Genomic DNA, 13,018 nt, shown 5'->3' on the forward strand with positions numbered 1-13,018 from the left:
GCGGCTCCTGCCTCCTTCCCTGCGCAGGGATGGGGCTCTCGCCATCGAGGGCTTGTAGCCCCAGAGCTGACAAGAGCCAGGCTGCGCTGGAGGAGCAGCCGGGGCAGTGACTGGAAGACCTCATTTATTATAGGAGCGGAGGATTTTACCCCACAACGTGGGAGCCTGGGTAGCTCATCCACCCTCCTAGTCACCATCCTCATCTCTAATCCATGCACTACTACATCACCACCCTTTTCGCAGCAGTCGATAGAAATCTTTGGTTGATAAAGTCTGGGAGCTTGTTATCTACTATTACACATGTAGCTTTTTTGTTCAGCTCCCCAGGGACCTTCCCTCCTCTCCATTTAGCCCAACCTCCTACGTGCCCTTGTGCCGATTGCTCCAGGCAGAGCCCCTTCCCGGGACACGTAGCTACAGGAGCGACGCTACACACCGAGAGAGCGGAGGGTCTTTCCTGCCCCACGGTTCTAGCCCACAAGTCCTGCCTCTCCTTCCAGCTCACTTGAACAAGTCACAACTTCTCATCATACACAGAGTAATAAATTAACCTACTTTAGATGGCTTGCAGGCCTTAACAAGTAACCGTCGCTAAAGGGCTCGCGGAGTCTCGGGAAGTGGCACTGTAAAATAGCAGAGTATTATCATCCTCATCATCATCTGCTATTATCCTGAAGATTGTGAGGTCAGATGAGGCGAACTGAAGACAACAAAACAGTCTTAAATATTCAACATCAAATTATTTGAAGTATGAAGAAGGAGGGGAAAAAAAAAAAAAAAAAGAAAAAAAAGGATAAAAGCTACAGTTAAGTTGTCCTTCCAGGCATTTGAGCTTCAGCATGTGACAGGGGCCCGATGACTGCCAGGCTGCCCACTCCTCCTCCTGGCCATGGAGCACAGGAGCTGTCCCAGATGAGGTGGGCATCCCAGGGCCCCCCACAACCCCCAGGACCCTCACAACAGGGCTGATGGCTTCCCAGGCACAAACCTGCACCCGAGCCCACGAGGTCTCCTCAAGTCGCACAGGGCCAGTGGGACCCCAAACTGCTCTTCACCAGACAGGGAAAAGAAAAAAAAAAAGGTTTGGGGGGCAATGCAGAGATCTGGGAACGGAGGGACACCTACCTGGAGCCTGACTTGCTTGGCCGGTGTAAATAAGAGAACAAAAATTCTGGGAATGATGTTATAAAAGGTGTATTTTGCATACTTGCATTCCTTGCAAGGCTGACCTGTTTATAAGCAGAGGGACTTTAGCCCTGGGAAAAATTAAATAATACTGTTAGGAAACAGGGACCGTAGGGACTGAAGCGAGCCAAGGACCCTGCTGCACACACTCTGTGGGTGCTCAAGCAGCCCTGGGCTACCACACCGATCCATCCCTACAGCTGATAGTCTTCTCTTACCTTTATTCTAAAGGCACACGGCTACACCTCCGCCTGTGGTAGAGCCAAGCACGGTAAGTGGGGCTGCCCTTAGGGAGGCTACACCGTCAAAGAGGAGACTTAAAAGCCTTTCCCCCCACTGCTTCCAATAGACCCAGCCCTCCCCATCTCGATTACCACATTTGGTGCAAGGGCATGCACGGGCTGGGGGGGGCACCTTGTTTCCAGACATCTTGGTAACAGCAGATCTCTATATATAGTTTGTTTGTGTCTTCATGTGCTTTCTCCATCTGGATGGGAAGATGGCTGAGATACGCTTTACCAACCACACCACATTTATGGTTTCTGATTGTACTGATGGACATGTCCCAGGACTGAAATCCCCAGCCCGGGAGCAAGAGAGGACCACAAAAAAAGCCACAGCTGAGCAGCTGGGGGTGAGTCAGAGCAGCCTCCTGGGCACATGCTCTTCCCACTGGTGATGGGTGTCAGCCGAGTCTCAGCAGGGGCAGCCCCAGTTCACACCTCTCCCTGCCTTCCCCGCCACCCAGCATTAACCTGCCACCACGCCACCCCCGTGCCCCGGCCGTGCCGTGTGGCTGCTTGAGCCCACACATGTGATACCTCCTTTGCCAGTTATTTAAATGAGTTTCTCACCCCATCCTGATTCCAGGCTTGAAGAGCCCCATTTAATCGTGCACAATGAGACACAGCAGGAGCCCACTTGTTGGGATGCCTCAGTGTGATGGTTTTGGGTGGTGGCAGAGGGAGAGGCAGTTTGATTTTCTAGTTCTCTCCTACCCACTCCCCAAAGCCCTTGGTTCTTTTCCAGAGTGTAAAGACGCTTACATCCACACAGTTTCCAAAACCCTCTCCCCCGGCTATCTGAGATAAGAGGGAATCTACACCTCCTCTGCTCCTACATCTCATCTCTTTCACCAGAGAGGTGCCAAATCCTACCTCCATCAGCTCATGTGTCATATTTTCATACACACTCACTGGTGCTTTCTGCCTTGTTGTCTCTCACACTGGAGAAGACTTCCCATAAACATCTGAAAAACTGCCTCCTCCTTCTCCTCTAAATCCCTACTACAGCACACCTGAGGACTGCAAAATACTTCACAAGCCCCAGGGTGCTGCTGTGCCGAGGCTACTGCATATCACTGTGATGGGTGCAGAGTCCTCTTGCCTTCTCGTGCTTCTTCCTCCTCTGCCTGGAGTCCTCTCTTACCTCTCCCATATACTACATAGGCACTCTGTGGCAGGACACATCTCAGGTTCTGATTGTACAGAACCTTGCAGAGACAATCCAGTTGCATGTTCTGAAACACAGATGGGCTCAAAGGTACTAGACAAAAGCATGGACGCTGGACCTGTCTGTAGCTATTCCGGTAGAAGGTCCAGGCACGTCCGTTTGCTCAGGAAGCCTTCCAATCCAACTGGTTACTGCCCAGAGATGGGAAGGTTTACCTGAGGACACATCAGTCTGTTTTGCCCTTTCCATATGCTCCTTCCCTAAGCACTTCCTATTAATCCCTGACAGTACACCACAGCTGGTGCAGGATAATGGTTCAGTAGGTCCCAGTACGCCCATTTGCATGTTCTTCTAAGTGGGGCTGTAACAAACAGCAAGGAGAAGCCTGATTATTAATAATTGCCTACACCTGTCTGATCGCTTCTGCAGTCTTCTGCTGCTCTGCTCTGAATAGGTGGAAAAAGGCTGAAGCTGCAACAGTAGATTTCAGCAGTCAAAGGGCAAAATTTTAGGATGCTAATTTCTCTTCATCTGCCCCTTTCTCTCAAGGAGAGAGACTCCTATGGGAGGCACTCAGGCTCCAGAGCATAATTTCTTATTACTTTATACTTGACAGCCAAGCCAAAGCAACTGCTAAAAGCAACAGAGATAAGTAGAATATAAAAATGCTACCGAATAAAACCACTTACCTCCACATACTCATCATCTCAGTATAAAGGACTGGGTCTGAAGAGCACAGGACCAGGGTCTGGGACTCCAGGGAAGAAAAGGCAGCATTTCTACTGACAGTCATGAACTCCTGGAAAATACCTGGGAGGTGGCTTTCCACATGTGATCTAGCATCACCTCCAACCTCAGACAGCTGCTGTGCTAACCTCCCTTCTGCAGGTGCAACCAGCCCAGCGAGAGAGCCCGTGGGGCGGTAGCAGCACTTGGCCAAAGCCCAAGGACAGCCCGGCTGGGCGGCGTGGGTCACAGCACCCACAGCTCCCGTGTCAAGGCTGCCCGTTGACTCCAGCCTTCACATCAGCACCAGGGATGCCCCCTCTGCTCTCCCACACCCTCCCAGCCACCGCTGCCAGCCTTTGCTGCATACCAGCAGCTCCCTTCCACATCCCTCCCAGCTGCAATTTGAGTTAAGATGGACAACTAATATTGCAATGCACCCATATCGATTAGTTGTCAATGGCTCATCTCTCACGGTGTCTGTTATGGGTCGCGGGTTCTCCCGCTTCTCTCAGTGACGTTGGGCACCAGTAGTTGTAGTCAGAGTCCAACTCAGTCAGCCTCACACAGGGCACCAATTATTACAGGACAAACAAACCAGTAGGCTGCAACAAGGCTTTTACCATCAGTCAGATTCTACTGTCCCTGCTGTTTTTCCTTCCTCCAGAGATCAGACCATGCTGCTCCTCCTCTGCCTCCCAAAGACCTGGCTGTCAAAAACCCATAGGGAATAGAAGATTTTAATCCAAAGTCAATGCAAATGACATCAGCGTGTGCTTTCGCTCTTCAAACAGGTGGCTTAATTACACCACATGCCCCTGCCTATGTGCAGGTACCAGGAGGCATGTTACCTGCCCTGCTCTCCCCAGCTTCCCCATCACCATGGTGGCACAGGGGCATCCATCCACATACGGTGCGCAGCACTGGGCTGAGCTAGGACCCTGCACCTGCAGAGCCCCGGGAGGCAGCACGGCCAGCAGCCCACACGCCGGCACATTTGCTGCCCACTGGAGGCAACTACACTGGCTAATTGGTCGCCTCCTTGACGGCTCCAGTCTTAATGCTCACACTCCTTTACATAACCTGGGTGACACGAAACTCGAAACTCGCTATGGCTGGTTTGGGATTGCTAGGGGGCTGGCACGATGCTGGCGGCATTTTATGATGACTGTTATTTATCACTATTTGCATTACAATAGTGCCCTGGGGCCTCTGTTAGGATTAGGACGCAGTCGCAGTCATCCTGGGTGCGCTCGCAGCTGGGAACAAGGTGTGTGCTTAAACACCCATGGAAAAGCACTGCTGTGAATACAAAATTCTCTAGCCCAGTGGATTTTAGTCTTTCCTACTGCCTTAATGTTCCCACTTCCAAAAGCGGCACTTCCTGAGATCCACCATCCTTAAGGAAGGCTTAGAGGCCAAGCAGGACTGCTTTTATTTCTGATTAACGGAGGATCCTGGCCCTTCCCTCACCATCGCCAGGATCGAAAGGCAGTCCAGAAACCAAGGAGACACCTCGTCTGCTAGGACCCCCAAACCCACAGAAGAGCCACAACCCCGTTTGGCTTGGCAGCCCCAGCACCACAGGAGGAAGGTGGTGGGCACGGCTGGTGGGGGGCAGCTCCAGCCCTGCAGGCCAGCCGGTGGGCTCCCGGCCAAACCGCTCGGCTCTCAGCATGGCCACGGGCAAGGAGAACAGCGTGGAGAGAGTGTGATCTGCCTTGGCTGCTGCCCGTATCCCGAGCCTCCGTGTGGGTTGTACGGACAAAACCAAAGCCAGAAGAGCTTGGCTGTTACTCTCATTTCCACAAAGCAAACACCCCAGAGATGCAGGAGCTCCTAAGGCTTAATGTTGACAGATACCTCATGGCACATAGCAGTGCCAGACAACAGCTTAAGAAATGCAGTGATGATTGCCCGGTTACATTATGACCACCTTTTGCTATTGATTCAGCCCCACTAGCATTTGTCAGACCAAATGGAAACTGGTCACTGTCCTGAGGAATTCAGTCTCCTTTCAATTGTCAGGCCCTAAAAATTCGAGGTGTGCGTATAAGAGCTGAAATCACAGTTGAGGGGGTGAGGAGATCTAGTGTAACATGAATGTCATTACACACATTAAATCTAAGGCCTCAGGTTGAACACCATTGTGCTTCAAACATTGACAAGAGCATCTCTGGTGACCGGGTCTCACTTGGTCATTGTTTCTCCAGCTGTACACCACTACAGCCTTCCTTTAGTCATCAGCACCACCACTCCTCACAGTGGACAGGACTTCAGAGCAGAAGAAAGAAGCCTGTAGCCCCTGTGGGACAACCACAGCAACACGCAGTTCAGTGTCTGCCTCCCACCCAAACACTGAGCCTGGCCAACCCTTGTGAGCCGTTTAAAAATCTGCTGAAATGATACCTATGGGAGATAAAGGGCTGAACCTCCCAAAGACTTTCCAGACTCGTTCCAGGTTGCAGACACACCAACGCATGCAATGTGAACATCCTACAGCTGCCCCCCAAGCAGACTGAAGGGCTCAGGGTCTAGCTAGCGTGGTTGGACATCTTGCTTGCCTCTGCACCAAAGTTGCCCTACACACTCTGTCACCTGGCTCTGAAAGCAGGTAACTTCTTCCACGATAAGCCACCACAGGCAGTGCTCTCAGAGGTTTTGCTTTTTCCTTTTCCACCTGTAGGTCTCCTCCCTACCTTTAGGACCACCAAGTGAACACAGCCCTCCCACCCTGCACAAGAGAAGCACCACCCAGATACCCCATGCTGCGCTCCCAGGCACATGGTACCAAGTCTGATGTGACTGTATGCCCCTAGATAAAAGATGATTTAAAATGCTCAGTGCCGAAGGACAGTCAAGTAAAAAGCTTCCCCACTAGGCTTGCTCCACAATACATTTATCAGCAATGGGATTTCCTAGATAACATAGGTGGAAGAGGGCAAGTCGCTGGTATATGGGGAGAGACAGGTTTCCACTGCTCGATCAGCTGGCAAACCTCAGAGGGGACCATGCCTCCAGCATTCAACAAGCCTGGCTCAGCACGGAGTAAGTGAATCTTGCTGTATTTAAAGAGATGGTCTCAAGGGTTCCCTTTTAATCTCATCTCTGCAATTCCCCCTTCTGAGCCTATGAGCAACATTTCTTTCCCCTTCAAGTACTACTCTGCTCTGTTCAATTTTCTCTTCATCCTTCCCTGCCCTCTCCTTCCCTCCGCTATCCGCATCCCCATGTTTCTTTAATGGAGCTTGAAATTATAATACGGTGATTCAGTTTCCTTTCGTGTCTGCCAATAGTCAGCGGTGCAAGCCTGGAAATAGGCCTTGCTGGTTTTCTCATCCTGGTCTGCAGCAACCTCTGCTGCACCGTGAGGCTGGGGACCTCCTTCCCATCACAGGTGGCAAGGAGAGGAACTTCCCCAGGAGCTCCTGGGGTTGGCCATGGCCCACTGCACAGTCGTGGGACACAACGCCCCAGGTCCAGAGCATGTTACTCCTTGCTGGGCATATGCACGTGGATTTTCTGGGGGGTGTTTGAGCTGAAGGACCTGGGAGGTGCCAGGGGATGTGCCAGCTGGAGTCCCAGTGCTCCCTTCCCTTCCCAAAGCCTCACGCACTGGCTGTGTTGGGGCTGTGACTTGCCCAAAGCTGATGCTAGACCCGTCTCCTGAAAAGCTGTCAGGGCCCCATTAGGAATTGACTTGTAGTCAAAGATTTGCCTCCTGAAAACCTGGCTCAGTAGGTTACACACAAGTTACAGCCCACATTTCCTTCTTCGTAGTACAACGGCAGAGCTGCAAAGCCATAACGAAATTTCCTTCTTGTAACCCCGATGCCCGTGGCTGCCCTCTGACAGCTCTCATTCTCTGCCCTGCCCCGGTCTTCACTCTTTTGGCTTTCACACAACAGACATGCAGCCCTGTGCTTCCTCTTCTCACTTCTGGTCCCTGCTGCACGTACCTCACGCTGGTATCCCCAGCTTGCCTCAATCCCCAGTTAACCACTCGCCTTCTCCCACCAGCATGGAACACTCTGTGGAAGAAACATCTGCCAGACACCCCCTCTGCCACCAGCACAGTCTTGCACTACTCTTCTTTCTTTTTCTTCCAAGCAAGGTTCCTCCTCCTGAACAAAGAATTTCTTGTGCCACCAATTCTCTGCTCCCTTTCATTCACCGCCCTCCAGGGGTTTCAGCTTTGGAGTCACAGTGTTGACATTCTCCTGGAAGAAAGAGGGTGCAGTCCAGCTCCTACAAGTAATTCCTGCTTGTCTTCTTCCTTTCTAGATGAGCACGTTGTCTTAGCTTCATTTTGTCACCTTCTTTCCCACCTGCTTCTCTGCTCATCCCTTTCTCTTGCCTTTCCACTCAGTGCCTGCACTTTCTTCCTGCGCATTTGCTCATAACTCGTGCTCTAAAAACCTACATCTCCTTCCTTTGTACTTCACCCCACTTATCAGATGATTTTCTCTCTTGCATCTTCTTCATCCGCAGCCTGTTTGCTTTCCTCAACCCCTTCTGCTACAGCACCCGTGCCCTCTCCCCCCCTCTCGCAGGACGTGCAGGGGTCTCAGGGGACAAAAGCGTTGCATCCTGACCCGCTTCTCCCTGAAGCTCGGTCCTGGATGCTCTCGGGGCTTGCTGACAGGCAGCACTATGTTCAGGTGTGCTCCCCCGCAGTCCAACACCCTGTCTCGCTCTGGTATGAATGTCAGCGATTAGCAATAATGACTTCTGCAAAATTCCCCTTTACTTCCCGTGGCAGTGATGTCTGTCAGCAGGCAGTTAGCCTTTTCCTCCACGCAGTGAGCAGGAACAAAGAGGCATTACATGGATATGCGTGCGCATGAGGTGACCATTACCTTGAGGACTTCTAGAGTCAAACAGCATGAATTTTTATGGCTCGAGCCTGAAAGCTGGGCTGCCTGCTAGAGAACAGGCACATGTCCCCTGTGGGTCAGCTGCAGGCGGGGAACCAGCAGCTCCTGAGCCGTGAGTTATGAGTGCACATGCAGCAGTAGGGATGTATGGAGCGAATGTATACGTGCTGAGCAGGAAACGTCGTTCAGCAGGCCATCAGCACAGCTGGGACCACATGGGGAGTAACGAGCATGTCTGTGGGTACCGTGCCGCTACCCACAGCAGAGACCACTACGGTGTGAGAATGTGAGCGTGTGCACGTGCTTAGAGCAGCCTGGACGCATCTTCTGGTCTTTCAGGTTAATTGATTTAGGAAGTAGTTAGGCTTTTCCTCCATTTAGTGAGGCAACCGTTCCTCCCTAGAGCTTACCCAGGGACACTTTCCAGTAACTGTTCAGATAACAATAAATGATGCATGAGCTAAAGATGCTGCGTCAATAAGGAGACGTCGCATAATAAACAGGAATTACATGAAGGGGAAATAAAATCCCTAATTCAATTCATAAAAGCGAAACCCTCTGTATAAAAGGTAGAAAGCTGGACCCTTTTGAAGAACTGGCCATTTTTAAGAAGTACCAGTAATCCATCTCATCTATCATTTCTGAAAAATCCTATGTAACGGTAGGTCAGCTAAGGCAAGACTTTGCAATTGGCAACGTACCTGAATGTGAGCAGTATCACTTTGGATAGACTCAGAGCCCCATAGCATCCCTTAACATCCACGGTGTGCCAGAAGCCACTGGAGCCCTTTCAGATAGGTGCACCTGCCGGCAACAGCAGAGAGAGCAAGAGCCAGTTGTGCCCCTATGCAGGGAAAAGCCATTGCCACAGGAGGACCAGCACATCCCAAGCCAGGCTCCCTGATCACCAGACTACTCTTGGTCCTCTCTATGTGCCCTGAAGAGGTGAGTTTGCTGTGTGTACTCAGGATTTCCAGGCCTATAGCAGCTGTATCAGAAGCCTGGGTGGTAGCTGAAAGCAGCCCCACATCAACACAGAATTCCAGAACATGCCCCCAGGACACACCAGAGCCATGGCATGGAAATCCCAGCAGAAAAGTCTATGGTCACAGCCTGCGTGCCTCTCTGGCTCCCCTATACCACACAGCACGGAGCAAGGACCATGGCAGTACACAGGAATCCAGAGATGGGGATTGATGGTTATGTTACACTAGACACAGAAAAGTTAAACTATCAAAAAGTGCCTCCTGTTCCCTCTTTCAGTCTCACGCAGAGCTCTTCTTTATAGTGGGACACAAAAGAAGGCAAGAGGGGAAAAACATATGCATTTACTAGTCCCTCCAGAGCTGTAATCCTAAGGCCCAGCCGTTCAAAACTCTCGCCTCAGATGATTTTAATTGCAGGTAGAGTTGTTTTAACAGAGTGTGTCAAATGGCTGCTGGACACCGAGGTCATGTTTGCCTAAGACAGGTGCTCTGCTTTGGCTTGCTTTCCTTGTTGCAACGCACAAATCGCTTCACATGGAAGTGTCAACTTCAGCAATCTTGGTGTAATCCAGGGATGGAGTGACAGGAGGGGAAAAGGGAGTCCCTGTCCCTCAGAAAGCCTGCAGGGCCACAGACTGAAGAGTCTGTTCAGCCTCTGAGAGATGCTTCTTTCTCACACAAGCTCAGCTAGCCTGCAAAACAGAAGGAGACCTCCCTGCCACTTATTTCTTCCTCCTTTGCAGCTGCTCTGCTCCTGCAGACCTGAGGACATCTGCCAGAGCAATGTCAAGAAGGAATTAATTATGGTGACAACAATTCCCACCACCATATGGTGGTCAGACCTGCTCAGGAAGGGAGAACACCTCTGTTTTCTCACCTTCCTTTCGCCCCAGGAGAAGCTTCATTTCTGGGTAGTTCATGACAGGGCGAAAAGAAGTGTAGAGCCTGTCCTTGTTCACAGACCTTCCTCTTCACCTCTTAACGTTAGGTGGCTGCTTTCTGGCCCACTGGATGCTAAGGTTTCTCAACACGCTGCTCAGGAGGACAGCGAGATCACCGGTGGGCCAGTGGCTCATTCCCTCTCGCAGTCCCTGCCGAGGAGGACCTGCCCCTGCCTTTGCACTTGCCTTGCCACTGCACTCATTGCCTTCCTCTTCCTCCACTGTCGTATCAACACTCCCTCCTGCTGTCCTCTCCCAGAAGGAAGTGGCTTGAGGCTTGAACTTCATCTCCTCCTCTGCAAGCCTGCAAGAAATCTTCACTGTGGCCAGGGATGCTCTCCCAGGTGATGTGGCGTGGTGATGAAGTAGCCCTTGATAACATGGCTGGTCTTCACCTGAGCAATCCATGCGAGGGAGCGGGGGAGAAATTTCTGGCTGCTTTAGTTGTATGGTGCCATTGTCTCCTTAAAACCATCCTAAAATTTGGAAGAGCAAGAAGGTTATTCTTCTACTATGTCACCTTCTGCCACACACTAAAAGGCCCACACTGGTTTTGCTAACCTGCTTTTCTGTGCTCTAGCTAGCCCGAGATGCCCCTGTCCATGTGCTCCTCCCTGGTTTCTCGCAACCTGTATCTCAGGGCTGTACTTGTGATTAAAGGCTCTAGGAGGCTTTTTCCCGTGAGTTTGTCCAAACGCTTTTTGAACCACGTAAACATAAACCCACAGCGTACAGTGGCAAGGAGTCCCCCTGATTAACGGCGCCTCGTGCTGGGAGTCGCTCCCCGTTGTTTCAAACACCCAGCACGCTGCCTGCAGCTGGTGCTCCTTTATTCTCCCAGGACAACAGCTAGGGAATGGATGTTCCTTGCTTGCCCTCTCTGTGCCGCTTCTGATTTTATAGACCTCTGTCAAAAACTATTCAGTGAATTCTCAGCTGAAGAATTCAGCCCTTCTCAGACAGGCTGCATTGATTTAGACGAGCTGGGGTCCTGGCCCTCTACCCTTGATGAAAATGCAGGATGGCCTCTAAAGACTAGGTGAGCTTTGTGAAAACACCTTGCGTAGTGAAGGTCAGTGTGCGTCTCGAGCATTTTCTGTTCCTGCAATGCATACACTGCTGCAGTTTTCAGCTCAAAAATTTCTTTCCGAGATAAAACCAGCAAGACAAAGCAGGCAGGAGTCCACTGACCAGCAGCTTGCTACACAGAAATTCATTCCGTGGCATTCAAGAGATGTTTTGAATGAAACGATCAGCGTACCTCAGGCTTAATACAGCTTTACATCATTAACAGCTCATGTTGAGCCAGAACAGTGGAGTAAGCCGTACTTATTGCTAGTCAGATAGTCTGCAATGGCCAAGAAGAAAATAATCACTAAAGGCAAGAGGAGATTAAAGTGAGGTGACAATGTCTCAGTGCTCATTTTTCTAAAAATCGTAGGTTTACTTGGCAGTGCTCACAGCCTGTTTATTCACTAATACTCACAGGAGGAAAGATAATCCTTTTCCTTCGCTAACCTGTTTATAGCAAACCACCTCCCTTCCCTAACCTCAGCTCAAGCGACTGCGGGCACACAAAGCGTCAGGCACCTGTTGGGAAGGGACTAACCTTCAGCTTCACAGGTGACACCAGGTGTCCAGGCCACGGAGATTCCTATCCCAAGGGCACAACTCCCCCGTCTTCTGCAACCCAAAGGAAAGAGAGAACGAGCCACAGCAAAAGCAGAAGAAAAGCCAGAAGGAAGAGGTACTGTAGCTCCCTCCTAGCGCTGCAAGCTCCTCAGACATGCTGCCACAAGCCCTTCGCCAGGGACACCAGTCCCCGCAGGGGGCATTTGGGAGAAATGGTGCTCCCGTGACCCTCCCCTGAAGCATTGCTCCTAACACGCACACAGATGTTGTCGTTTGGCCCCTAGGCATCACGGTAGGAGATGCTGCCTTACCGCTGCTGCAGCCTGCCTTTGTTCTTCAGGGTGAAACCACGGGGCCAGACTCTGCCCTCATCATGCCCCAACGCCACAGCAGAGAAAATCAAGCTCCTGAAGCTACTGGTGAGATAAACCCAGGGCCACTTTCCCTGCTGCTGGCTGCTCTGCCATGTGGGTACCGGTACTGGTACTGCTGGAGAGCAGGTTACCCTGGGTGCCAGGCTGGAGTTAATTTGCAGTGCCGGCAACAGATGGAGGGTCCCTAACCCACAGGTGAAACCTGACGTCTTTTGATTAAAGCACTCTCTGAGCCTGGCAGGTTTTTGTGCTAATGATGACAGCCGCTAACCTGAACAACTGCCACCCCCTTTTCTTGCAACAGTCCCTATTTAGAAAATAAAAAGGAAACCTGAAGAGCTCTAAACCTGCTGATTGTTAGTGCCAGTGCTCCTCACCCACCTTCAGAAACCACCGTGGTGCCTGACCTCCACAGTGACTGGCTGTACCCTGCCCTAACCACACGCGGTCAAGCAGCACTCTTTTGTGCCAGAAGAAAGATTCAGCAGGGGAAACAGCCCTTCTGCTGCACTTGCTAGCACACCTTAGGCAGCAAACTAGACAAACCTGGGTCTGAGAAACAGCAATGGCACTCTGCAGCACGGCTAACAGCAGGGAACGCAGCCAGAGCATCCAGAGTGCAGCTGGGGTTTTATCCCTCCAAGCTGGTGAACCCAGGGGTGTACTGAAACCAATGAAGGTGCTTACATCGGAGAGCAGAAACAAAAACCCTGCTTGCAAGTGTGGCCGGGGAGGGAGATGAGACATGCACTGCCTCGACCTGGCTCTGTTCACCACAAGGGATCTGTGTTCCCAGCCCCCTGCACAGGGCTGAGGTCCTTGCTTACAAACGACAGGATGCTCAC

Source organism: Falco rusticolus, chromosome 2 (genome assembly GCF_015220075.1).
Source record: "Falco rusticolus isolate bFalRus1 chromosome 2, bFalRus1.pri, whole genome shotgun sequence".
NCBI lineage: Eukaryota > Metazoa > Chordata > Aves > Falconiformes > Falconidae > Falco > Falco rusticolus.